Consider the following 27,631-nt stretch of genomic DNA (forward strand, 5'->3'; position numbering starts at 1 on the left):
CCTACCAGACTAAATTCAACCAAACTGATGGATATTGTCAACAGCCATGACACAAGCTGCACTTGCACATTAACAATGTGCTTGATGCTCAGTTTGACTTTCTCCAGAACCCCATTGGTTTCTCACCTCAACATATAGTCTGCCCAAAGTAGGCAAAAAGTACTGAATTGAACCCACGCGTTGAGAGGAATGTCATTGATGTTATCGTGGCATTTGATGGAGTATGGTATTAAGGAGGCTTAATAAAACTGGAGTCAGTGGGAATCAAGGGAAATCTCTCTGCTGGTTGAAGCCATACTCTACACAAACATAGAAGGTTGTTGTTGCTGGAAGCTAATTGTCTCAAGCCAAGGTCTTCACTGCAGGAGTTCCTCATAGTTGGACCTGGGATGCTACCATCTTTAGCTGCTTCACTGACCTTTTCTCCACTAGAAATTGGGACTATATGTCACTGATTGGTGTATAATATTGAGTACCATCTGCAACTCCTCAAATACTAAAGCAATTCTCGTTTGCAGCAAGATCTGAACAATGTTGGCAGCACAGAAGTTCAAGGCAATGATCATCTCCAATAAGAGATAAAATCTAACAATTGTCTCTTGACATTTAACGGCATTGCTATCACTGAAACACTACAGTTAATGTGGTGGGGTGGGGGGGGGGGGGGGGGGGTGGTTCTTGGTGGTAGCGACTCACCGGAAATGGCACTTGAATACTGTGACTACAACAAAGTCAGAGGTCTTGAATTCTGTTGAGTAACTCAGCTTTTGGCTCCCCAGAGCCTGTCCATGAGCCAGAAGGCACAAAGCAGGAGTGTGATGGAATACTTCCCACTTGACTGGATGAATGCAGCTCCAACACTCAAACAGCTTGACACCAACCAAGTCAGAGCATTTTTCAAAAAACATCAATACGACATCTTGGTTAAACATTTATTAACCCCATTAGTGATAAACATTGGCAGTAGTGTGTACAATCTACATGTGCACTCCAGCAATCGACTAGGTTGCTTCAAAACCAGAGGCATCCGCCATCTAGAAGGACGAGAACAGCCAATACAAGGAAATGCCACCAATTGGGAGGTTCCCCTCCATATCCTGACTCAGGGCAGTGCTTTTCCTTTTCTCCCATTTAGCATCAGGAGTACACTTGTGTTATACAAACTGCAGCCATTCAAGCCTGTGGCTCACCAATGTCCCAATGGCAATTCGGGACAGGCAGCAAATGCTAGCGTTATCATCGATGCTCACACCCGAAGAATGAATGTTGAAAAGCTGCATTACTTTGCCTTAACTCAACTGTTGAGCTTATACGAGACATTAGCAAGTCCTCTTCTGCAGTTCAATATGCAGTTCTGGTCACCCTGCTATAGGAAGGATAAGAGGGTTCAAATTGTAACTTTGAGAAAAGAAAAGACCAACTGCCCATTGAAGTCCTAGTGCTCTTACAGGGGGTGTTGATGGGGGGAATCATGTGACAACTCGTTTTTTTTAAACAATCAACAAAGAATTTAATAGGTTCTTGAAAGACCACTTATCAACTGGACTACTGATCAAGAGCTGGAAAATGAGATCAGGTTGTCTACGGGTTAGCATGGACACTGTGGGCCAAATGATAACTTTTCTGTGCCCCAAGGATTTTTGTTCCTGTTGGTAAATGGGAAACGGAGGAGAGGCAGTAAATATGCATTTTTAGAAGATATTTTATAGGATACTTTAAAAGAGGTTTGTTCTGAAAATTCAGATGCATGAAATGAAAAAGAACTATTGCAAATGGACAACAAATTGGTTGATGAATAAGAAGTTTACACTCCAGACAAATTCTGTCAGGATGTCAGGTCATTTAAAGACAGAAGTCATACAGATTTTTAAAATTTCCAATACAATCTGAAGTTCATTTAATCGCCAATACATTTACTTAAAATAAATACCACACTATTAACTTGCTTCACTTTCTTATCTGAACTCTAGTCTGATAAAGTGTGCCTTTTGATTCTCATCATTTAAAAGGAATTACATTACAATATTATCACTGATAATCAGGTGTACTGGATAAGATATTCTTATCAATTGGTACACCTTCCCAGTCTTCAGCCAGAAAGCCCACCAGTAATCAGTGCTTCAGGAATTTTAAGTGTGTGTTTTTTGGGAATGCGTGCAACCTAAAATTGGGAGCCAGAATCCAAGCTAGCACCCAGGCAAAGGGGATTTCCCAGGAAAGGCAGAGTCTCAGTGCCTTCATATTTTGTAACCAACTTGCTCAGAGATGTTATTACACACCTTTGAAGCAGGTGGGGCTTGAACCTGGATCTCCAGGTTTAGAGGTATGGACACCACCACTTCACCTCAACAACCCCAAGTCTCAATGCCTTCCTCCTCCTCCACAAGTGGTGCCAGCTAGAGCTCAATTGGTGCCAATATCTTGGAAGTTAAAAAGTTTGCAAGTTTAAGTCTCATTCCAGAGATTTAGTGCAAAATCTTATCTGATATTCCTGTATCACAAAAACTGTCCGAGGTGCCATTTACCAAAAAATGTCGTGTAAGCAGAGGCCCTGGCTTCCTGCTAAAGTGGATGTCAACAGTCCCACAGTGCCATATGGAAGAATAATAATGGGCTTCTTCCCAGTGTTTTGACCAACACTGGGGGAGGTGACGGCCTAGTGGTATTATCGCTGGACTTTTAATCCAGAGACCCAGACAACATTCTGGGGATGTGGGTTCAAAACCCGCCTCAGCAGATGATGGAATTTGAATTCAACTGATTGCAATTTTAAAAATATGTGGAATTAAGAATTAAGAATCTAATGACCATGAATCCAGTGTCAATTGTCAGGAAAATCCCATCTGGTTCACTAATGGCCTTTACGGACGGAAACTACCATCCTTGATGAGAAAGTGTGAAGCTGGATGAACACAGCAGGCCAAGCAGCATCTCAGGAGCTCAAAAGCTGGCAATTCGAGCCTAGACCCTTCATCAGAGTCTAGGCCCAAAATGTCAGCTTTTGGGCTCCTGAGATGCTGCTTGGCCTGCTGTGTTCATCCACCTTCACACTTTGTTATCTTGGATTCTCCAGCATCTGCAGTTCCCATTATCTCTGATCACAAACTGCCATCCTTACCTGGTCTGGCCTACACATGGCTCCAGGCCCACAACAGTGTGGTTGACTCTTAACTGCACTTGGGCAATTAAGGATGGGCAATAAATGCTGCCTGGCCAGCGACGCCCTCGTCCCATTAACAAATAAAGAAAAAAAAATTACCACTAAAACAATACCAAAAAGCAGATTATTTTGTTATTATCTCATTAGTGCAAATAGCAAGGTCCTATGAACAAATTAGTTCTTATGTGCCCTCAATTACAAGTGACAATACCTCAAAATATGGTCACAAAGCTATATGGATCATCCCGAGATCAGAAAATATGTTGGTGTAAAACCAAAATTGCTGTAAATCAGTCAATGCTCAGCATGAGTGCAGCATAGAAGATAACTCATCAAAAGCCTTGCAATAAAAACTTGGATTTTGTCTGTTAGAACATGGATCCAACTAATGCTACGTCTAAAAGCAAACAGTGTGAATGTGGTAAATTTTAAATGAAATAGAAGATGCTAGAAATATTCAGGTCAGGCAGCATGTACAGAGAGCAAACAGAGTTAACATAGCACAATGATCTTTCCACAATATGAACTTTACATCATAAACAATAACAAAATCTGATGCAATGCCGCTGACCAAGTTAATTAGATTTCTGCACAGATGCTGAGTGTCCTTTGTATTTCCAGACTTCTTCATTAATTTTTCAGCATTCATAGTATTCTTCTTTCATATGTAACTTCTACAAGTTACAATTGCAGTGGGTGCACAAACTTTAAATTATTGTTGTTCACTTTGTTGCATGAAAAACAGTTATAAAATTTTAAAAAACCCATTATGTAAATCTCTGCAACTAGCACATAGCCAAGTTCTAATTAGAAGAAGTCTAAAACCATTTTAATTGCTAGATAAATGAAAATACAGAAAAGATATCAGGCTAAAAACAAAACCCAACTCAAAGCACCGAACAACACGTAAAACTTGAAAAGCACAACGAAAGATGATTTAGTCAAAAAATTATAGGCCAGACAATGGAGTAGTTCCAACTCAATTTCTTAATTCATGTGATTATGTTGCTCAGTTCTGTTTATTTGTCAGGTAATCCAAAAAAGGTCAAGAAATTGTCAATTTGAAAGCCCAGTCCAGGCAGCATATGGGCTAATTCCATACTGGAACACGTCTGTCTCAGCTGGAATGTATTTGAAGCCCAGAGTGTTAGGGAGCAGCCTACCTTTTACAGCCTAGTTTCAACCTAACAGAGAGGTTTGTAAGGGATGAGAATAGTAATTTTTTTTGAGACTAGTATTACGTTGGGCTTTTAACACCAGCTCACTAAAAGGTTTTGCAAGCACATGAAACTTTGAAGTGACTTTATGAATATCACAAGAACAAAGTGTTAGGCTGCTGGAAGCAAATTCATGGAGGCTTTAGAAATGGGGAGGGGGGGGTCACTTTCTTATTAAGCTAGTGGTTGCTAAACAGTAAGACAAAAAAACATACATTGTGTGCTGTCTTCTGGCTAATTTTACCATCAAGTGCACCCTTCAAAAGCTCCAAGATAAGGCAGAATGCAAATTAAGAGCTTTCTGGAAAATGCCTCCAGGAGAACAGGAGGAGGGGCTCATCCAAACTATTGGTTACAGTATGTCTCTCCCAAGCAGGAGATAAAATTGCCTATGGGCTAAGGGGAGTAGGGAAGATATAATCAATTTCAGAGTGTTTATGCCAAGAGGATTTTGTTTTAAAAAGTTCAATTTGAAGCACAGTGCACCTTTACAATTTTGCAAAATGTGGTGCAACTTTAACCATTGAAAATGCAATTCAAATAAAATAGAGATTTTTCTCTCATTTGTAAGATTGTGATGTGTCCTGGCTTCTGGCATTGATCAGTGGCCAGAGGTTTAGCAAAAAAATTGCTTTTGGGTCAAGTTTGTGTGTGGTGACGGTGGTAGCAGCAAGGATTAAGAAATAAATTTGTTTTTAAGAGCAAGTGCAGATGACAGAAATCAAAAATAAAAACATCACGCTGGAGATACATTCCGATCACTTAATCTGAACTATCGACATCTTTTCTACCCCAGCACTCTACACCCCACAGCGCCCCCGTCCCAACTACAGCATAAATGCTGCCCCCCCCCAACACTTCACTTCAGCTCTGATGAAGAGTCATCTAGACTCCAAACGCTAGCTTGCTGTCTCTCCATGGATGTTGCCTGACCCGCTGGAATCTCCAGAATGTAGTTTTCAATGCTAGAGATACCTAGCAGGTCTAACAGCATCCATGGAGAGAGAAACAGTTCATGGTTACAGTCTGATATGACTTCCTTTGAAATGTTCCAAAGCAGTGTCTTGGAGAGTTGGAGATAAATTACTCGCTGCAGGATTCCTAGCTCCTGACCCGCCCTTGTAGCCACACTATTTATGTAGGCAATTCAGTTCAATTTTTGGTCAATGGTGACCCCCAGGTTGATCATAGTGGGAGATTCAGTAATGGTAATGTCACTGAATGTTAAATGGTGAGAGATAGAATCTCTCTTTGAAGATGGTCTTTACCTGGCACTTATGTGGCATGAACATTAATCACCACTTATTAGCCAAGCATAGATGTTGCTCTGGTCTTTCTGCAGAATGCTTCAGTACGGGGAGTTGAGAATGGTGCTGAACATTGTGCAATCATCAGTCAAGATCCCTAGTTCTGGCCTTGTAATGGATGGACAGTCATTAATAGAGCAGTGAAGATGGTTGGGCCTAGGACAGTTTACTGAGGAACTCCTACACAGAAAGATCTGGAGTTGAGACAATTGAGCTCCACAACGATCTTCTTGGACTCCAACCAGTGGAGAGAATATGCACCCAGCCACACCTCCATTTCCACTGACGCTAATTTTGTTAGAGCTCCTGGGTGCTACACTTGCTCAAACACAGCCTTGACGTCAACAGTGCGCCATCTCTCTAACAAAGGGTAATACAGACCTGTGAACATTTGTTGTAGGTTAGGTATGACAGGATAATAAATGGGCTTGGGGGGAAATAGGGAAATGAGGGAAGAGGGGGAGGCTGGAATTACAGAGAGCATCATTGGTTCTTCACCTCTGCCATTTATCAGGAACAAACTCCAGTCTAACTGAATGGAACCACGACCTCCCTGGCCACACTATGAAACAGAAAGCATTAATTTTAACCACTACAGTTCCACATCAACCTGCTCATTCAGAGAAAGGGAGTATACACAGACTGGGCTAAAATTTTTGCTGCCAATTGTATTTCCCCCTATTTAGCTGTTACAGTGTGCAGAAAAAGGACAGGATCTACTTGTTGCTAGAAGGAGCTTGAGGGGATGAATGGCCTCCTATTTGTGAGAACAGGTTTGTTTTTATAATGTAGCTGGAAAACAAAACTGTCAGTAATCCAGTACGACCATCTGCTGCAGTGACAATTGTTTATTTATTAAAATTTGCTAACAGCAGGATGATCGACTACATTTCTGATGGCATTTCACTCCCAGACAGAAAGCCTAAAATACACTTACAGATGACTGGTAATACATTCAGTGACACACACTTCACAAATGTACTAAGGTTCATCTAGAGACATTATGCTAATTATTCACACAAACTGTCACGGATGTAAGTGTTAACTATGAGACTTTACAGATTGGTGTATGGAAAATAGATGCTCAACTGGGAATGGAGACATCTGAGGAGGTGGAGCTCACGGCTCAGTTAGAGTAATGGATTTTGGGGAGCATCCTAAAAGAGAGATAAAGAAAGTCATTCAAGGAAGGAATTTTGGATAGCAGTTTGTGACGAAAGTACTTGGTGACTGAAGGACTTGGCGCCAGTCGAGAGACTAAGGGCTGGAAGAAGTGGGAGGATGAAGGAAATTGGATTTATATAGTACCATTCAAAAGCTCAATCTCTTAACAACACTGAGGCAATGTGGCAACCCACTGAAACATGCAAGGTCACTAATGAACACTTGTGAAATGACCAGATTAAGATGGATTGAAAGCTGGATAAACGCATGCTCCGCGCTTTTCTTTGAGCTGCACATCCACTTGACAGGGCAGGATAGCACCTCCCAATTTTGTGATGGTTGCTCAGCATTGGACTGAAGGGCTAGCTTAAGTTACATTCTCTAATCGGTGGTATTAGATTGGAGTAACAGAGCCAAAATCTGGCAAAAAGCTAGTCAAAAGAAGTGAGCACGTAGATGATGGGAGCAAGACAAGAAGTACCTCGTCGACTACCACAGGACAGATTGCGACGTCATGGATGGAACTGTAGGCAAGAACAAGGACTTTAAACTTGAGCCATTGATGGCCAGAGTCAAGTGGCTAGCAAGCGAATTGGAGCACTTGATTTAAAATGGATTCCAGCTCTTAATATTGAAGAAGTACAATCCCACCATGAAACATGGCTTGAGAGAGTCTAACCACATTTTCTTTTTAAACCACGGAGGTCAGTTACTGAACTTATTTACAACTGTGCCAGCATACTTTCAATACAGAAAAGAAATGTTAATTAAGCAAGAAAACAAACTCAGTGTACCGATTACATTGGACAAAAAAAATTTGGAAGGATTTCAGTACAAATCACCAGCAGAAAGGATTCAAACTCCATTTTCCTTTTACCCAGAAATCTCCCTTGACACCGAATGCCAGTGAAGATTTATCACTGTCTCCTCACTGAAGCTTCTTGCAGACCTGGCATAGCCTCTCTGATGAAGGGTCTAGGCCCGAAACGTCAGCTTTTGTGCTCCTGAGATGCTGCTTGGCCTGCTGTGTTCATCCAGCCTCACATTTTATTATCTATACCCACGACTGGTTTCTTTCGGAAAAATTTCTGCACATTCACTACAAGTTTATCCTTCAGCTGGTATCTTTCCCCGCAACATCTAAAATAAAATGCAAACTAAACTCACCATTGCTTGAACTTCAAATCAAAACATCCAAGGTCCCCAAATTAAATTTCCTCCTGAATTTCTTTCTCTTTCACTGATTGACTGATGTCTGTTTTTGTCTTTCTCTGAATCCCCTCTTGCAAGGCAACAATACAGTTTGTTCTCTACCTCTTTTAAAAAACACACACACACACACACACAAAATCACTAACTCACCCCCATCCCATAACTTCACAGTTGGGAGTACCTTATTATAAATGCATGCACACTCTCAAAAAAAAACACATCTCCCATGAACACAAAAGGTTATGACAACTTAAAACTAAACATTATTTCTAACATACAGAAACAGTGAAGAAACTCAAGGAATAACACGGGTGCTGGAAGAGGCAGATGCAGATGAGAAATAGGGCATTGTTGTGATTGAGTGGATGTTAGATTTGAAGCTCAGTCTGAAGTTGAACAAGATATCCAAGTTGCAAAAAGACCCAGTTCAGCTTGAGAAACTAAATAGGAAAATGTAAACATCTACATTTAAGTGTTTTCCATTTTAGGCAAGTCAGTAGCTCAGTTGGAAGCACCCTCTCCTCTGAAATGCAAGGTTCTTTGTCAAGTCTTAATCCATGACTTAAATGTAAAATGAAGGTTGACACTCCAGTTCTGCGCTGAAGGAAAATTGTACTGTCAGATGTGCCACATTAAACTGAGAGCCCCATCTGCCTGCTCAGGGAAGGGATGGGAATATTTTGAAGAAAAGCAAGGGAGTTCACTCTGATGTCAGGCCAATATTTACTCCTCAATCAACACCACAAAAACAGATTATCAGTATTGTAAAGACCAATTTTTAAAAAATATTGCTGCATTTCTTTTTATCATGGAATAGGAAAAGGATGGTTTTAGGAATGAAGGATTGCTGCACTTAAAATCAAGTAACTTGATACTCATTCTAGGTATAGTTTATGTAGCTCTTTGTTCAAGCAGTAGAAGAATCCTAGTTTTCAGATGAGCTGGAACCAAGGGATATGCATGAATGCAAATTTGGCTGGCAGCATAGCTGATAGATTACTGATCATTAGTCCACGTACCAATGACAAAGACCTTCAATCTGCTAACAAATGTGCGACTGGCGCCCAGGTAACTGAACAGGTTGGGGCCTTGAATGCTTTCCCCAAAACTGCTGGACCTTTAAGTTTCGAAGGTTTGTAGCTCAGGTTGTGGGCGAGGTTGTTGATTTGCTCGCCGAGTTGGCTGGCTATCGTACAGACGTTTCGTCACCATTGTTAAGTGCAGCCTCCGATGAAGCGATATTGTTCTACTCTGTTTAGTATTTATGAGACCCGGTCTGTTGAGGTGTTTTGCGTCATTTCCGGTTTTTTTTTCAAGGGTTTGTATATGGTGTCTAATTTCAACACATTTATTGATTGCATTATGGGTAGAGAACCAGGCCTCTAGAAATTCCTGCGTTTATCTATGGCTGGCATGAGTGAGAATGGTCACATCATCCCAATTAAACTGACGGCCTTCATTGTTTGGGTGTACTGAATGAGCGAAAGTTCATTGTTTCGTTTTGCTGCTAGCTGGTGTTCGTGTCTACTGATGGCTAGTTTCCTTCTGGTCTGGCCAATGGAATGTTTTTGGCAGTCCTTGCACAGTACGTTGAGCACTACATTGGTTCTACATGTCGTGTTGATAAGCATGGGGAATTAGACCCCATATACAAGGGCAGCAGATATATGGGGCCATTCACTATCCTTACTTGTAAATATATCATCATTCCTTCACTGTCGCTGGGGCAGATATCTGGTATTCTCTCCCTGATGACACTGTGGGTTGACCCACACCACGTGGACGGCAGTGGTTCAAGGCGGCAGCTCACCACCACCTTCTCAAGGGCAACAAATTCTGGCCAGCCAGTGATGCCCACATCCCACAAATGAGTAAATGAAAAGCGTGAGGGCACAGGAGACAGGTAGAAAGGCAAACGGGGAAGGTTTTACCACAGTTGGACAGAGTCTTGGTGAGACTACATGTGGAGTGTGTCACAGCTTGGCTTCCTTACTCAAAGCAAAATGCACAAGCCAAAGAGGTGAAAGGTTTACCAAATCAATTCCTGAAATGGAAGGCTTGTTGTACGTGGTGAGATTGGATTATATGGGCCTGTACATATTAGAGTTTAGAAGGAGAGGGGACCGCATTGAAGTATAAAATTCAGACAGGGCTGGACCGACTGGGCAGAAGGGGGATGCTTCCAGCCAGTGAGTGCAGAACAAGAGTTTGGGCTCTCAGGATACAGGGTAAGCCATGAAAATGGGGATGAGTCTCTTTTCTCAGGCAGCAGTGAACCTGTGGAATTTTCTCCTACAAAATGTCTGTGGAGGATAGGTCACTGGATACATTTCAGAATGGAAAAAATAGATTTCTAGAGATTTAAGGTGTGGCGGAACATGGGGAGCAAGCAGGCTTATGGTGCCGGGGTAGATGATCATATTGAAGGGCTCAGCAAACTCAAATGGCCTTCTCCTGCTCCTTATTTCTCGGTTTCTTAAACAATGGAAACTATACTTCAAAAAGTACTTTGTCATCTGATAATAAAATGTGAGGCTGGATGAACACAGCAGGCCAAGCAGCATCTCAGGAGCACAAAAGCTGACGTTTCGGGCCTAGACCCTTCATCTGATGGGTCAGCTTTTGTGCTCCTGAGATGCTGCTTGGCCTGCTGTGTTCATCCAGCCTCACATTTTATTATCTTGGAATTCTCCAGCATCTGCAGTTCCCATTATCTCTTGTCATCTGATAAGTTGTTTTAAGGTATCTGAGGGATGCTAGAAGTGTTATATAAATACAAGTCGTTACTATTTTTCTAGTTTTTTTTGAAATTACACTCAACCAATTCGGGAAAACAAGAGTGGGAAGAAAAGGTTACTTCAGAGTACAATGGGATCTTGATTGGATGGGCAGATGGTGTTTAATTTAGATAAACGAGAGGCTCTGCATTTTGGGAAGGCAAATCAGGCAGGACTTCTATGTTTAATGGCATGGTCCGGAGGAGTGTTGCTGAACAAAGAGAACGTAGAGTAGAGGTTCATAGCTCCTTGAAAGTGGGAGTTGCAGGTAGATAGGATAGTGAAGGGAACATTTGGTATGCTTGCCTTTATTGGTTAATGCCTTGAGTATAAGAGATGGAAGGTCATGTTGCAGATGTACAGGCCATTGGTTAGACTACTTTTGGAATACTGCATTCAGTTCTGGCTTCCCTACTATAGGGAGGAGCTTGTGAAACTTGAAAGCATTCAGAAAAGATTTACAAGGACGTAGCCAGGGTTGGAGGGTTTAAGCTGTAGGGTGAAGCTGAATAGGCTGGGGCTATTTTCCCTACAGTCGCAGAGGCTGAGGGATGACCTTATGAAGTTTATAAAATCATGAGGGGCGTGGATAGGGCAAATAGCCAAGACCTTTGCCCCAGGGTAGCAGAGTCCAAAACCTTTCCAAAACAAAGGTTCAAGGTGAGAGGGGAACTATTCAGAAGGGACCTAAGGGACATCTTTTTCACACAGGAGGATGTCGTGTTTATGGAATGAGGTGCTAGAGGAAGTGGTGGAGGCAGGTACAATTGCAACATTTAAAAGGATTCTGGATGGATATTAAATAGGAAGGGGTTAGAGGGATATGGGCCAAATGTTGACAAATGGGGCTAGGATTTGTCTAGGACATCTTGTCAGCGTGGACAAGTTGGATTTAAGCATCAGTTTCCACGCTGTACAGCTCCAGGACTATAACTCTATAACAGTTTTACTGTGTTTAAACCCATGGGGAAACTAAGTTTGTGATATGGTCACTTCAAACAAAAAGCGAGATAGGATTTTTAAAAATCCTGAGGGAAGTCTCAAGGATAAAAATAGACTGGAAAGCCTCTCCTCCATAGCAACAATTAGTAATAGTAAAACAAAATTAGGGAATGCATCATAAACTGGCTAGTGTGCTTTGTTTATGTAGGATGAATATTTAAGCTGCACTTTGTAAAGACTGAACTTCAACAAAACACTCCTAAGGGTACGTGCCTTTAGCTTTGCCAGTCATTAAGGCTCCTCACAAAGCTCAATAGACTTGACTGTGCATCAACACCTGAACACCACCCAGAATCAGCTCCTTCACCGCCCTTTAGTTCTTGCTTTAGCTCCTGCTGGGAAAGCAATGCACTAAGCTGTTAATGTGGCAAATGATATAAAGTTTAAATAGTCTTTTACACACCACTTTAAAGTCACTACTCACACAATAGCAAGTAGCACACCTGTGAAAAGGACTTCAACAGGCTTAAATGGGAGCGAAACTGAAGTTTTAAAAAGTAGCAAGCAAACATTTAACTGAGCTGAAAGAGAAAATGCACGAGAGAAGAGCTGACTGAGAGTTAAGTGATTAACAAACTTCAAGATAGGATAACAAACAAATGGAAAATTGTGTTTACAAAAGAGTCTTTATCTCTATCACTGAACCCATGATTACTGCTGATCTTAAAAGATTTTAAGACATCTAACTATGGTAAATCACTGGCCTCTCCTCAAGGTCTGTTCGCTTCCAAATTTTTACTTGGGTAGAATGGAGATTGACAAATATTTGGAATAGCAAAATATTTCAGTGGTGCCACAACACTGCCCAACCCCCCTCCTTGTACCTGGGGTGACCTAGCACCCTGCTAGAGGTAATGAACTTCTCTATCACTTCAATCTACTTCAGAACAACTCTCTCTACAAGTTTGCCACTGGGGATTCTCACAAATAAAACTCCCGGTATCACACTTTCCCACAACCACCCTTTTTGTTTCACTCTGTGAGCTTTAATTACAATGCCTTGACAAGAAATTTTTTCTAATAAAAGATTTTAAATGCTTAATTGTTTAGCTAGATTACCACGAACTGCAGTAACTCTCACTAATTAATTATTATGTAATATCATTACAGCACATTTCAGCAATTTACACAGCTCACAAGAAGCTAAACAAAAAATGATTCTGAAGACCCCCATGTTTGGAACCCAGTGCTGAACAATTTCAAAATGAGCAGATGCAGGTGTATACAACACAAAAGAATGAAAACATAAATCAACTCTCCATCTGTGAGTTGAAGGTAAGAGGCCACATTACACTTGTACACAAATCTATCTGGTCAACTGAACGTCAACACAGAGAGCTTCTCCCCATCCCCCTCAACAATACCGATCTATTTATTTTGTGACTTTAAATAATGATCTCACTAAAAAAATGTATTTTCAATAACAGCAGCTGTTATTCATTCCTGTGAAGCCTGAAAAATCAAACATCATCACCATTGCCAAAACTTTAATGCTGGATGGATCTGCACAAAATCCGCCAGATTTCTGTCACTTCTGCATTTCGTCATGCATTGTGCTGGTGACTTTTGATTAGATTAGATTCCCTACAGTGTGGAAACAGGCCCTTTGGCCCAACAAGTCCACACCACCCCTTGAAGCATCCCACCCAGACCCATCCCCCTATCACCCACACACCCCTGAACACTACGGGCAATTTAGCATGGCCAGTCCACCTAGCCTGCACATCTTTGGACTGTGGGAGGAAACCAGAGCACCCGGAAGAAACCCACACAGACACGGGGAGAATGTGCAAAGTTCGCACAGACAGTCGCCAGAGGCTGAAATCGAACCCGGGTCCCTGGTGAGGCTGCAGTGCTAACAACTGAGCCACTGTGCAGCCCACTAATAAAAACTTGGACATTAACACAGGAACTGATGCTCATCCAGGCAATGTCTCCAAGTCACAGCTTCCTTACTTCACTGTCACTCTACGTTAATGGAAAAGAAACAGCTTCTAAAAGTACATAAAAATGCAAGACATGTTAATGTAGAAGACATTTTGAATTATTTCTCAACATTTTGCATTTGGAGAAGTGTTGGACTACAATTATACTGGAATCCTGACTGGCTGGAAGTGTCAATCCACCTACCCTTTAAATGTGCTACATACTTTATGCAGAATTCAAATTATGGTCTGCAATAATTTTTCCACCTTCATGTTAGGGCACCATGGCCTGACTACCTTCAGCAACCATAACTAATGTGTAACGAGACTTCCCACTTCAACAACACTTTTATATTGATGGAGGCGTTACTACTCATTTGTCACTCCTTTAAATGGTCCAGACACTGGAACCATCACTAATTGAAAACAGGCAAACACAGTCAACACGGGCATCTGCCTGGCTACCCGCCAATTTACCAGTGAACGCGAGTTTCAGGTGAGAAGAGCTTTTCATTCAGCCAACAGGTCTGTTAGGCCACAGGCTCAACATGTCAAAGGAAGACTTAGTGGGTACTTGCATTACTCAGGATGGTGATGAACCACATTGGCCCTCAAGGAGCTCCACACAGTTGGCTAACCTCATCGGAATGCTAGGCCTGAAGGTAGATGGGATCATTACCCAAGAGCAGAATTAAGCAGACGTAACTAGTTTAAACAGAGTGATAACACTGGAGATTCAGACAAGCGTCACTGCTGGAGGAAGTGCACAGTGGGGTATCAGACAATAAAATGGCAGCAATCTGGCACAATGCTGGCCCAGTTGAATAAGCTAATACAATCCAGAAACACAGACAAAGAACTACCACTCGTACCAGCCAGCCCATGCCATTTGTCGATTTCTAGTCGAGCATTAAACACGCCACGATTTGAAGAGGAGGATCAATAACATCAAGTGGTGTGAAACAACTGACTCAATGTCGTTGAAGGCAGCCCATAAGCTATGAGCTTTGAGGACCTCTAATTTGGAAGATGGTAAAAAGCTTCCTCCAGCCACAACAATGATCCAACAAAATAGTCAAGATTGAATTGTATTCTCACTTCCCCTTTTTGTGGATTAACTTGGGAACGAAAGAAAAATGAAATTGCACATATCAAATGCATGTTATGTCCAAGGACCTCAAACTGCTGCACAGGTAACATGGTCACAGTCACTATGACACACTAAGCAAGTACAATAGTTATATAGTCAGTGAAGAAGTGAGTGATCAGGTGGCAAACCTTATAAAAGTATGAACACACAATCAGGCCAGTGATCATGTTCCACACAAACCTCCATGCTCCCATCATCTAAGTTCACCAGCATATTCCTTTTCCTACTGAGCTTACCTGGAGTTCCCTTAAATATGTTGCTGCTACTCACCTCAACTATTTCCCACGGTTGTGGGTTTCACATTCTCCCCATACTCGGTGATTTTATAAATAAACTCTTCCGACCTCCTTACTGATCTTAAGGAAGTGATAAATGGAGGCCACACTAAGATAGGCAGGCAATGGGCGTTGCTGAACATTTTGATATTGAACATGCTTTCCAGAGTTCAAGGTCTCCCTGCACCAACTGGCTGCGCAAATGATAACTAACTGGCAAACAACAGACAGAACACGTGAGAGGCTAGCAGGCTGTACTCACAGGAGGCCCCACCACCGTATACATCTCAACTGGAGTAAAAACAGGGTATGTTTGGCCTAGTCTTGGAGAGACAGTGTGGGACAAGAGAAATAGCAGCTTCCCCTTGTGTGGCATTTCAGAACACTCCTGTTGCTTCTTCCTCAGGAGGAAGGTTTTCCTTGTAGTTGGTTGGCTAGCCGAGTGGGTTCGTTGCTTCGCAGATGTTTCGTTACCACGCTGAGTAACATCAGCGCAGCCCTCGATGAAGCACCGTTGTTTTCTCCCACCTGTTATTTAAACTCAGGAGTCCATTGAACTGGATTACCTCATTTCCGGTTTTCCTTCACAGTGGAGTATATATGGAGTCAAGCTCTGTGTGTTTATTGCTGGCTTTCTTCGTGGAGTACGAATGCTTTTAGGAACTCCCACGCCTGTCTCTGCTTTCCTTGTCCCAGGATCTTGGTGTTGTCCCACTCGAATTGGTGGTTCTCCTTATCCACTTGGATAGAGATGAGTGAGTTTTGGTCGTGTCTTTTTGTAGCCAATTGATGTTTGTGTACCTTGTTGTTACTTTCCTTCCTGTTTGTCCGATGTAGTGTTTGTCACAGTCTCTGCAGGGAATCTTGTAAATGACATTGGTCCTGTCCATAGTTGGTAGTGGGTCTTTGGTTCGGGTGAGCAGTTGTCATAGGGTTGATGGGGGTTTGTGTGCCACTCCGATGCCCAGTGGTCGTAGTAGTCTTGTGGTCAGTTCAGATGTATTCCTGATGTAAGGTAGCATGCTGAGTGTGTTGGGGTGTGTAGTATCTTTCTGGTGTTGTCCATGTAGTAGGCATCTCCTGACCCAGTTTTTCGGGTATCCATTGTCTCTGAATACCTGCAGGAGGTATCTTCTTTTTGGCGTAGCTCTGTGCTGTTGCAGTGTTGTTGTAATCCATTTAAATAAGGCTCTCATGCAACTTTGTTTGTGTTCATTAGCGTGGTTGCTGTTGAAATTCAGCGCTTGGTCAGCGTGTGGGGCTTTCCTGCCTACCTTAGTTAGGAATTCTCCTTTTGTCATGCGCTCTACCATGACGTCCAGGAACAGGAGCTGTTTGTCCTTCTCCTATTCTCTGGTGAATCTGATTCCGATGAGATTGTTGTTAAGTAGGCTCCTCCAGTTTGGCCTGTTTAATAATGACGAAGGCGTCTTCCATGTAGTGTGTCCACAGCTTTGGTTGGATTAGCAGAAGGGCCGTAATTTCTAGTCTCCACATCACCGCTTCAGCTATTAGTCTGATTTCCGGACCCCAGAGATTAAATAACAGGCAGGAAAACACAACGGCGCCTCATCGGAGGCTGCACTGCTGATGTTACCCAGCAATGAACGATGAATCAGCTTGGAAAGCCAACCACCTACAATGTCCACAACCCAAACTACAAATCTACTCTTAAAAACCTTAAGGAAGGTTTTCCATTTCCCATTTTGCTCGTGTTGTGTAATGTAATGTTTCTGAGAGAGTTCATCTTGAAATCGTATTAGGTTTTAGGTGTAGACAAGGATTCCCACCTAGCCTTCACGAGAAACATTCTCTACAGCTCCTACAAAGCCCTTCGTAAATGTGCCTGACTGACAATGCAAGCTGTACTCTTTGCAACCACGCAATAAACTCATTTTGGTACAGATGAGGAGTTTTGTTTTCGGTTTAAACTTTCGGATTATCCTCAGCGATCTCAATTTGACAGGCCCTGGATACAGCATAGACAGAGAAGGCAGAGTGGCAGCAAACTACCCCAAATAACCATCCCACGTTCTACCAGCTGGTAGGGACAACTTATCCCATAAGCTGCCAACAGCAGCGGCAACTTCAATCAGGGCAAATACTACAGGTTGGGGGACTGAAAATCTCCTTTCAATCCAGTAGGAGATCCAGTACTCCAGAGACATCACAGCATTGATGCAGATACAGTAGGGATGAGCAGAAGTGATTTTTTAAAAATACCGTAATTTCAAGATCAAGCGGAGCCAACATTATTTTCTCAAAGGAAAATAATGTTTAACTGATTCTTGGAAGAAAGGAGTTCTTGGAAGAAAGGACCTTCTCCCCCTGGTGCGTCAGAGGCTGTACGGTGATCTTACAGAGGTTTATGAGATCATGAGGGGCATTGATAAGGTGAATGCCAAGGTCGTTTTCCTAAGATCAGGGAGTCCAAAACTAGAGGGTGCGAGGTTTATGGAGACAAGGGAAAGATTTTAAGACAAGACCTGTTGGGCAACCTTTTCATGGAGGGTGTTGCACGTATGGAACAAGCTGCCACAGGAAGTCATAGAGGAAGGTATAGTCACAACACTCGAAAGACATTTGGATAGGTACATGTTTAGGAAGGTTTTAGAGGAGTATGTGCCAAATGCAAACAGATGGGACTAGTTCAGTTTAGTAAACTTAGTTGGCATGGTCTAGTTGGGCCGAAGGGCCTGTTTCCATGCATTTCTATGTTATGTGCTGCGGATGAAGGGGAGCCACAGGATGTGTTGTACTTCAGATTTCCAAATGGCATTGGATAAGGTGCCACATCAAAAGTCATTGTGAGTTGTGCACATATCCACCCAGAAGGTCTCGAAACGTCAGCTCTCCTGCCATTTCTGAAGAAGTGACTTGACCTGAAACGTCAGCTTTCCTGCTCCTCTGATGCTGCTTGGCCTGCTGTGTTCATCCAGCTTCACACCGTGTTATCTCAGATTCTCCAGCATCGGCAGTTCCAACTATCTCCCCTAGCAGTAGTCTGGATGCGGGGTCACAGAATTAACCAGGAGCTCAAAATGGCACTATTACAGTACTCATGGGGACTTCAATATGCAGGTGGAGTGGGAAAATCAGGTTGGTAGCATATCCCAAGAAAAGGAATTTGTCAGATCTCCACAAGGTGGTTTTTTGCAGCAGGTTATGGTACAGCCCACCAGGGAACAGGCAATTCTAGATTTACTGATGAGTAATGGGGCAGACTAGAGTCATGAGCTTAAGATGAAGGAACCCCAAGGGGAAAGTGACCACAATTTGATAGAATTCACCCTGCATTGGACAGGAAGAAGCCGGAATCATATAACAGTATTACAATTGACTGAAGATACTGCAAAGACATGAGGGAGCACCTGACCCTGAGTTAATTGGAAGGGGAAGATGGTGGACCAACAATGGCAAGCGTTTCTGGGGCTAATTCAGGAGGCACAGCAGAAATTCACCCCAAAGAAGAAGAAACCTAGTAAGAGGTAGATGAGGCAATCGTGGCTAGAAAGGGAGTATGGGACAGCACAAAAGCCAGAGCTAAAGCATATAATCTGGAGAAAAATTAATGGAAGGCTAGAAGATTAGAAAGCCTTAATGCATAAAAAGGACAACTAGAGAAAGTATTAGGGGAGAGAAGAGGAGATAAGGAGGATAAGTTAGTTAGCGACATAAAAGAAAATTACAAGATTTTATTTTAAGATATACAGAAGTGTATGAGAGGGGCAGAAGTGGGCATTGGACCACAGGGAAATAAGGCTGAAGTAACAGTAATGGCAAACAAAATAAAAAAATGACAGAGGAACCAAAGAGGCATTTTGCATTAGTTTTCATGGGGAAAGACACCAGTAGTGTACCAGAACTTAGAGAGTTAGAGGGCAGTAGAGTGTGTAGTGGCCCTCATGAAGGAACGGTGCTGAAAACTCTAAAGGCAGATAAATCACCTGTGCCTGTACTTGATGGAATTTAGGAGGATGTCGGGTGGGGGGGGTGAGAAATCTGAACGAATCTTGCTGAACACAGTGGTCTGGAGGGTAGACAATGTTGTGCCTTTATTTACGAGAAGCTGCAAGGAGAAGCCTGGGAACTACAGAACTGTGAGCCTGACATAGGTGGTGGGTAAGTTGTTAGAGGTGATTCTGAAAGGTAGGATTTGCATACATTTTGAGATGCAAGGAATGATTATGGATAGTCAACATGGTTTTGTGTGACAGACATCATATCTCTCAAACGTGTTTGAGTTTTGAGGAAGTAACCAAAAAGCCAATGAGGGTAAAGCGATAGACATTGTTTACATAGACTTCAGTAAAGTCTTTGCAAGGTTCTGCACGGTAGACAAATCAGTCAGGTTCGATCACATGGGATTCAGGATGAACTTGCCAATTAGATACAAAATTGTCTTGACTGTAGGAAACAGAAGGTGATGGAAGGTTGGAGGCCTGTGACCAGCTGTATTCCACAGGGATCGGTACTGGGTCCACTTTTGTTTGTCATTTATCAAAAACAATTTGGATGAGAATATAGAAGGCATAGTTATTGAGTGCATGCAGTTGACACTAAAATGTGTCATAGTGGGCAGTAAAGAAGGTTATCTAAGATTACAAAGAGATCTTGACCAATTGAATAAACGTGAGGTACTGTATTTTGGTAAAACAAACAAGGGGAAGACTTGTAATTAATGGAAGGGCCCTGGGTAGTATTGTAGAACAGAGATACCTAGGGGTACAGGTACATAGTTCTTTGAAATTTGCGTCACATATAGGTGGTGTGGTTAAGGCGGCATTTAGCACGCTTGCATTCATTGCACAGAGTATACGAGTTAGGACACCATGTTGAGGTTTTTCAGGATGTTGGTGAGTCGTCTTCTGGAGTACCGTGTCCAGTTCTGTCGCCCTGCTAAAGGAAAGATATTATAAAATTGTAGAGGGCTCAGAAAAGATTTATCAGGCTGTTGCTGGGAATGGAGGGGTTGAATTATAAAAATAGGCTGGGACTTTTTTCACTGGTGTGTAGGAACTTGAGGGGTGACTTTATAGAAGGCAGTAAATTCATGAGGGCATAAAAAGGTGACTAGCAAGGGTCTTTTCCCTATGGTGGGTTAGTTCAAAACTAAGGGGCATATTTTTAAGGTGAGAGGAGAAAATTTTAAAAAAAGAGCCAACTTTCTTTTTTAGAAACAGAGTGGTTCATGCATGGAATGAACTGTCCGAGGAAGTGGTGGACGCAGATACAGTTGTAACATGTAAAAGACCTTTGGATAAGTGCATGAATAGGAAATCTGGAGGGCCAAATGCAGGTAACTAGGACTAATTTAGTTTGCGAACATGATCAATATGGACTAGTTGGACCAAAGGGTCTGTTTCCACAATGTATGACTAAGACTCCATTATCAAATGGCAGAGCAGGTTCAATGGGCCGAATGGCCAAAGTTTGCTCCTGTATCTTATGCACTTATATACAGCATCCTGGGTTTTATATAGAGACAGTAGAAAGGAAATTAGGATGAATCTTTATGAGTTACAGACTTTGTTCAACTGAAGTACTCTCTGTAACACTGGGCACCACATCTCTGCGTCGGTTTCCTCCGGGTGCTCCGGTTTCGTCCCACAGTCCAAAGGTGTGCAGGTTAGGTGGATTGGCCATACTAAAGTTGCCCGAAGTGTTCAGGGCAGTGTGGGTTACAGTGGGATGGGTCTGGGTGGGATGCTTCAAGGGGTGGTGTGGACTTGTTGGGCTGAAGGGCCTATTTCCACACTGTAGGGAATCTAATCTAATGTAATCTAATCACTGGGAAATCAAGGCTTCAAGGTCCAAAAAGGATTTTTGAGAATGGTTCCAGGGTTGGGGGACTTTCATGATGTGCACAAAATTACATCGCTATCGGGTTTCCTCCATGTCGAATCCACTGTCAACTACCTTCAGCTACTTCTCAGGCCTCCCTTCATTGTAAGTCAGAAGTGGGATGTTCACTGTTGGCTCCATAACGTTTTGTACCATTCTCAACTCCTAAGGTACTGAGGTAATCCATACCCAAATGTAGCAAGGCCTGGACAACATCCATCTTTGGGATAACAAGCGATAAATAACATTCACACCACACAAGTGCTGGGCAACACCCATCTCCCAATAAGGGAGCATTTAATCATCACTTCTTGGTATTCAATAGTATTACCATTGCTGAATACACAACTCACAACATCCTCGGGGGTTATCATCAATCAGAAACCAAACTGGACTAGCTACATTAAAAACTGTGGTCGAGGGAAGATCAAAGGTTTGGAATATTGTAGTGAGTAACTCACCTTTTGCCTCCTCAAAGCTGGTGCATCATTGATGTGGCACAAGTCAGGAATATGATGCAATACTCCTCACTTGTCTTGAAAGATGCAGCTCCAACAACACTGAAGCCTGACACCATCCAGGACCAAGCACCCACTTGATTGACGCCACATCCACAAACTTTCACTTCTCCCATCACGAACACATCTACCAGATGCACTGCAAAAATCATTTACCCAAGGCTCCTTAGACATGACCTTCCAAACCCATGACCATCTAGAATGATAGTTAAAGCAGTTATATAGGTACACTACTAGCTGTGACTTCCCTTCTAAGCCACATGAAGCGTATTGCTATCCTTCAATGTTGCGGGGTCAAAATACTGGAACCAGTATTCACTACCAACATTATAGCTAGATCTACAGCACAAGGACTGCAGCAGTTTCAGGAGGCCGCTCACTACCACCTTCCCAAGGACAACTAGGAATGACCATTAAATGATGGCCCAGCCAGAGATGCCCATATTCCATGAATTAACTGTTAGAAATTGGGGTGGCTGTGGATGTTTTTCCTTAGACACAAGAACATGAAGGAGATTTGGTCGAGATGTGCAAAATCATTTGGGGTGTGGACAGAGTAGATATAGAGAGACCATGTACTTATGGTGCAAGAGACAGAAACCATACAACACCAATTCAGTGAGTGTGGCAAGAGAACAGTGACTGGTAGAAAAATACTTTCGTACAGTGAATTTTTAGAAATTCAAAACGGACTGCCAGAGACTGCAAGAGGAGGCAGATTCAACTGTGGATTTCAAAAAGTTAAAATAGAATCCCTATCCTGCGTAAACAGGCCATTTGGCCCACAAAGTCTGTAGCAACCCTTCAATGGGCATCCCAGCCAGAACACCCACCACTCCCCAATGTTATTCCCTGTAATTGTGCATATTGAATGACTAACCCAACTAACCGACACATCCTTGAGTACTATGGGCAATTTAGCATGGCCAATCCAGCTAACCTACACATCCTTGGACTGCAGGAGAAAACCGGAGCATCCAGGGGAATCCCACACAAACACAGAGAACGTGCAAAATCCACGCAGATGGTCACCCAAGGCTGGAATCGAACCTGGGTTCCTGGCACTGAGGCAGCAGTACTAACCACTGGGACACTGTGCCACATCGGCGAAGTAACAAGAGAAAAAAATTGCAAGGGTGTGGGGAAAAAGGTGGGGCTCAGAACTAGCAAAGTTGGTTTTGTGGAGAACCAGCACAGACATTATGAAACAAAATGGCTTCCTGTGTATTCCAAGATAATAAAATGTGAGGCTGGATGAACACAGCAGGCCAAGCAGCATCTCAGGAGCACAAAAGCTGACGTTTCGGGCCTAGACCCTTCATCAGAGAGGGGGATGGGGTGAGGGGTCTGGAATAAATAGGGAGAGAGGGGGAGGCGGACCGAAGATGGAGAGTAAAGAAGATAGGTGGAGAGAGTATAGGTGGGGAGGTAGGGAGGGGATAGGTCAGTCCAGGGAAGACGGACAGGTCAAGGAGGTGGAATGAGGTTAGTAGGTAGATGGGGGTGCGGCTTGGGGTGGGAGGAAGGGATGGGTGAGAGGAAGAACAGGTTAGGGAGGCAGAGACAGGTTGGACTGGTTTTGGGATGCAGTGGGTGGAGGGGAAGAGCTGGGCTGGTTGTGTGGTGCAGTGGGGGGAGGGGACGAACTGGGCTGGTTTAGGGATGCGGTGGGGGAAGGGGAGATTTTGAAACTGGTGAAGTCCACATTGATACCATTAGGCTGCAGGGTTCCCAGGCGGAATACGAGTTGCTGTTCCTGCAACCTTCAGGTGGCACCATTGTGGCAGTGCAGGAGGCCCATGATGGACATGTCATCTAAAGAATGGGAGGGGGAGTGGAAATGGTGGACCTGTCTCTGCCTCCCTAACCTGTTCTTCCTCTCACCCATCCCTTCCTCCCACCCCAAGCCGCACCCCCATCTACCTACTAACCTCATTCCACGTCCTTGACCTGTCCGTCTTCCCTGGACTGACCTATCCCCTCCCTACCTCCCCACCTATACTCTCTCCACCTATCTTCTTTTCTCTCCATCTTCGGTCCGCCTCCCCCTCTCTCCCCATTTATTCCAGAACCCTCACCCCATCCCCCTCTCTGAAGAGGGGTCTAGGCCTGAAACGTCAGCTTTTGTGCTCTGGAGATGCTGCTTGGCCTGCTGTGTTCATCCAGCCTCACATTTTATTATCTTGGATTCTCCAGCATCTGCAGTTCCCATTATCTCAGGCAGTGTCTTGGACCTCATAGATGTTTCCTCAACATTGGGAGATCTTACAGACAAACCACATTTGAAAAAACCACAAGGGATGCAACTAGGGAAGAGAGTAAAAACACAGCTCACAAGCAATAGACATAGAATGACTTGCGTTATGCACGGGTCAAAAACAGGAGACAAATGGCAGGGATGGTATGAGAAAAATAAACTGTGTATAAGAGGCACAAAGTATTTTATTAGCCGATGAGTATTCCGACTAGGTTGCTCCCTAAAGAGGCAGCATGGACTTAACACAATGAATGGACTCTCCTTTGTTGTAAATGGCTATGACTCCAATCAAAGGCAAATTTAGAAAAAGTAATGCGAAGTCAACCGTACTGAAAGGCATCATGCAGGTGAACACTATGGTCATGTGGTACTCACTGGGAGTGCTCTGATGGGAAAGACCCTCACCTCAAGTACAAAGCTGCACAGTCCCCACATTTCTGGAAACATCACTAAACCCATGCCACATTAACAGTAGATACTGGTAAAGAAAACACTGGAGTTAAGGTTTCAAAGTGGTCGAAAGCCCACATTTCAACCAAGGAGCTGTCCAGAAGGAAGACAAGGCATTGCTAACCGAGTTCACATTGAGCCTCACTGCAGCAATTTCATGTAATGACGATATTGTCTATTTGGCAGCACTGTGTCTGGTCAAATTTAAACACTGACCAGCAGTTGGCATCATAGGAATCAGCCTGACTGGTCTGATTCTCTTCAGCAGACAAGACAATGACCGTTCAATAGGTGGGTGGTAGAGATGAGTGTGCCTCTTTCATTTGATCATCTTACATTCAACAAACATTCACAAATCATTACATTTCCTCTCGTACGTGATTTGTCTTTTTTGCTTTATCATTCTTCTCCTGTAAAGCATTCCTTTTAAAAAAGGTAAATATCGCTCATCTTAATACATTCTAATTCCCAAGCTGTGGTCTGAAGCCTCTAATGACCTTCTGTTTTCTCCACAGGCACTTCCCAGTGGCTAAGTATTTCCAGCTTCTTCTGTTTTTCAGATTTCCAGCATTGACAATATTTGCGTGTGTTCTCTGGTAAATATGGATATCTATTTAGAGATTGGTTCCTGGTGCCTCTTACCTCTGCAGCGAGACAAGGGTTCCAAACAATCAAAAAATAGCTAAATTTGACATTACTAAGAGGCTCATGTACCAATTGGCTCTTTGCCAATAAAAAAGATGTATTCATGTATCATCTTTAACCTAGCCAAACATCCTAGGACTATTCACCAAAGCTTCAGATTGTCAGCATAAAGTAGCTAAAAAGTTGGAAGTTTTGAATGAGAATGCGACTGAAAACTAATAAGAGTTTGCTTTGCATCAATTCCTGTAGGACATGTCTTCTCAGAATGGCTCCATATAGCTTGCCAGAATTTAATCTGGTTGACATCAATGTAATGTTAAAACTACTTTGCACCAGATTTAATTGTGCAATATAACTGGCCTCTTTCAGCCTGTCAGAAAGTATGACAGGATCATATTCAGTAAACAAACCTCAGTGTTTGAGGCTTCCCCCTTCCTGTGGATGTTAACACGTTGTAAATGTTTATATTAAAAAAAGTAACAAAAATATGGAAAATATATTTAAAAAAAGGGGTTATTTGGCAGCTTGAGCCAATTCATTTTAGGTCTTTCTGGCCTGAACTGCTTTCCAAATATGCACACACTATTCAGAATTACCCAACTCTCTATATCCAAGGCTTTAAAGTCATTATAAGCCTGACGTATTTCACGTGAAAACCAGTCACAAATCCCATCACATTGCTTCCTTTCAAAGTACAAACTCCCAAAAGACTAGGCAACAATGTTCTACTGTAAATGGAAAACTATCAAACAGCAAACCAAAGAAGAGAGCTGGAAAGAATTTGTGAATGGAAGCCCAATCATGAATAAGAAACAGAAGGGACGGATATAAATGGGTACAGCTGCCTAATACTTTCAACACTGGATGAGCAATGGAGAGATTGTGATTTCAAATTCCATCACGGAAGTTGTGAACTGAATTGAATAAACTAAATTAAAAATTACTTCAATATATCACTTCAGAGAAGACACTATTTATCAAGACCAGTGTACACAGTGAATTCAGTCTGATACCATGTGGTTCTCCTAATGTGGAAAATTAAATGTTGAATGGATCTACAGGCAACAGCCCCAGCAGCAGGCGAGATTCAGTACATCCCAGCCCAACCATGGTGGCTCAGTGGTTAGCCCTGCTGCCTTAGAGCGCCAGGAAAATGGGTTTGATTCCAGCCTCGGGCAACTGTGCAAAATCCACACAGACGTTCTCCCCTTGTCAACACGGGTTTCCTCCCACAGTCCAAAGATATGTGGATTAGGTGGATTGGCCATGTTAAATTACCCGTTGTCCAGGGACATTGGATGCCTTCAAGGCAGAGATCGACAAATTCTTGATCTCAGAAGGAATCAAGGGCTACGGGGAGAGTGCAGGGAAGTGGAGTTGAAATGCCCATCAGCCATGATTTAAATGGCGGAGTGGACTTGATGGGCCAAATGGCCTTACTTTCACTCCTATGTCTTATGGTCTTATGTGCAAGTTAGGTGGATTAGAAGTTGGGATGCTGGAAGAGGGTTGGTAATGGGTTTGATGGGGTGAATGGCCTGCTTCCACACCGTAGGGATTCTATGATTCTAGGGGGAAGTCGTACTGTAGCAATTGTCCCATTGAACAGCCAAATCTACCAGCTAACAGGTTCTCTATTGCCTTCCACAAATAGATCTTGGGCCAGTGGAGCTGACAATATAATGGCTATACGATCAGCTGGCCTTAGCCCTAGGATCTGTTGCGTAAGGAAATTGTTCTGAAAGGGTTGATGTTGAAAGACTGCTATGAGCCTTACATGATTTTATATTGTCAAAAGGGACTTGGCAGAGGAGATCAGAACGCCTTAGGACATAGAAGGTGATATCCCAGATCTTCTAATCTTCTTAGCAACAATGCCCATTGAATGTAACTTGTACCTAACTGCCATCGTGCAATAAACTGAATTTTGTTTAAGACAAACAGCTTCCTTCGCATCATATTACTGGAATGTTTTATCGACACAATTTTAGACATAGTTGGCCCTGCAGACCCAGTCAGGATAACAGGATGGTGGCAGCTATCTAACCAACCATGTGTTGGCAGTGATTTGCATCACAGGCTCATATGGCAGGATCCACAATGTCTTATTGTTTCTTCCATCAGTCTTACCTGGTGAATTCAGGGAGCTCCACAGTGAGCACAAGATAGACAGAGCAAAAGGAAATTAGAACATAGAACATTAAACATTACAACACAGTACAGGCCCTTCGGCTCTCGATGTTGCACTGACCTGTGAATCCAATCTGAAACCCATCTAACCTACACTATTCTATTTAAATGCCCTTAAAGTTGGTGAGTCTACTACTGTTGCAGGCAGGGTATTCCACACCCTTACTACTGAGTAAAGAACTTACCTCTGACATCTGTCCTATATCTATCACCCCTCAATTTAAAGCTATGCCCCCTTGTGCTAGCCATCACCATCTGAGGACAAAGGATCTCATTGTCCACCCTATCTAATCTTGTGATCATCTTGTATGTTTCTATTAAGTCACCTCTTAACCTTCTTCTCTCTAATGAAAGCAGCCTCAAGTCCCTCAGCTTTTCTTCATAAGGCCTTCCTCCATACCAGACAACATCCTGGTAAATCTGCTCTGCACCCTTTCCAATCCTTCCACGTCCTTCCTATAATGCGCCGACCAGAACTGTATGCAATACTCCAAGTGCGGCTGCACCAGAGTTTTGTACAGCTGCAACATGATCTTAT

At 42.9% G+C, this 27,631-nt stretch overlaps 1 protein-coding gene across 1 annotated transcript in view; it reads right to left on the reverse strand.

The window, feature by feature from the left end:
- The window catches only part of bmp6 (bone morphogenetic protein 6), a 122,781-nt gene that overhangs the window by 76,400 nt on the left and 18,750 nt on the right, over nt 1–27,631 (reverse strand). The window lies entirely within an intron of this gene.

The sequence above is a fragment of the Stegostoma tigrinum genome, chromosome 5 (genome assembly GCF_030684315.1).
Source record: "Stegostoma tigrinum isolate sSteTig4 chromosome 5, sSteTig4.hap1, whole genome shotgun sequence".
Classification (NCBI taxonomy): domain Eukaryota; kingdom Metazoa; phylum Chordata; class Chondrichthyes; order Orectolobiformes; family Stegostomatidae; genus Stegostoma; species Stegostoma tigrinum.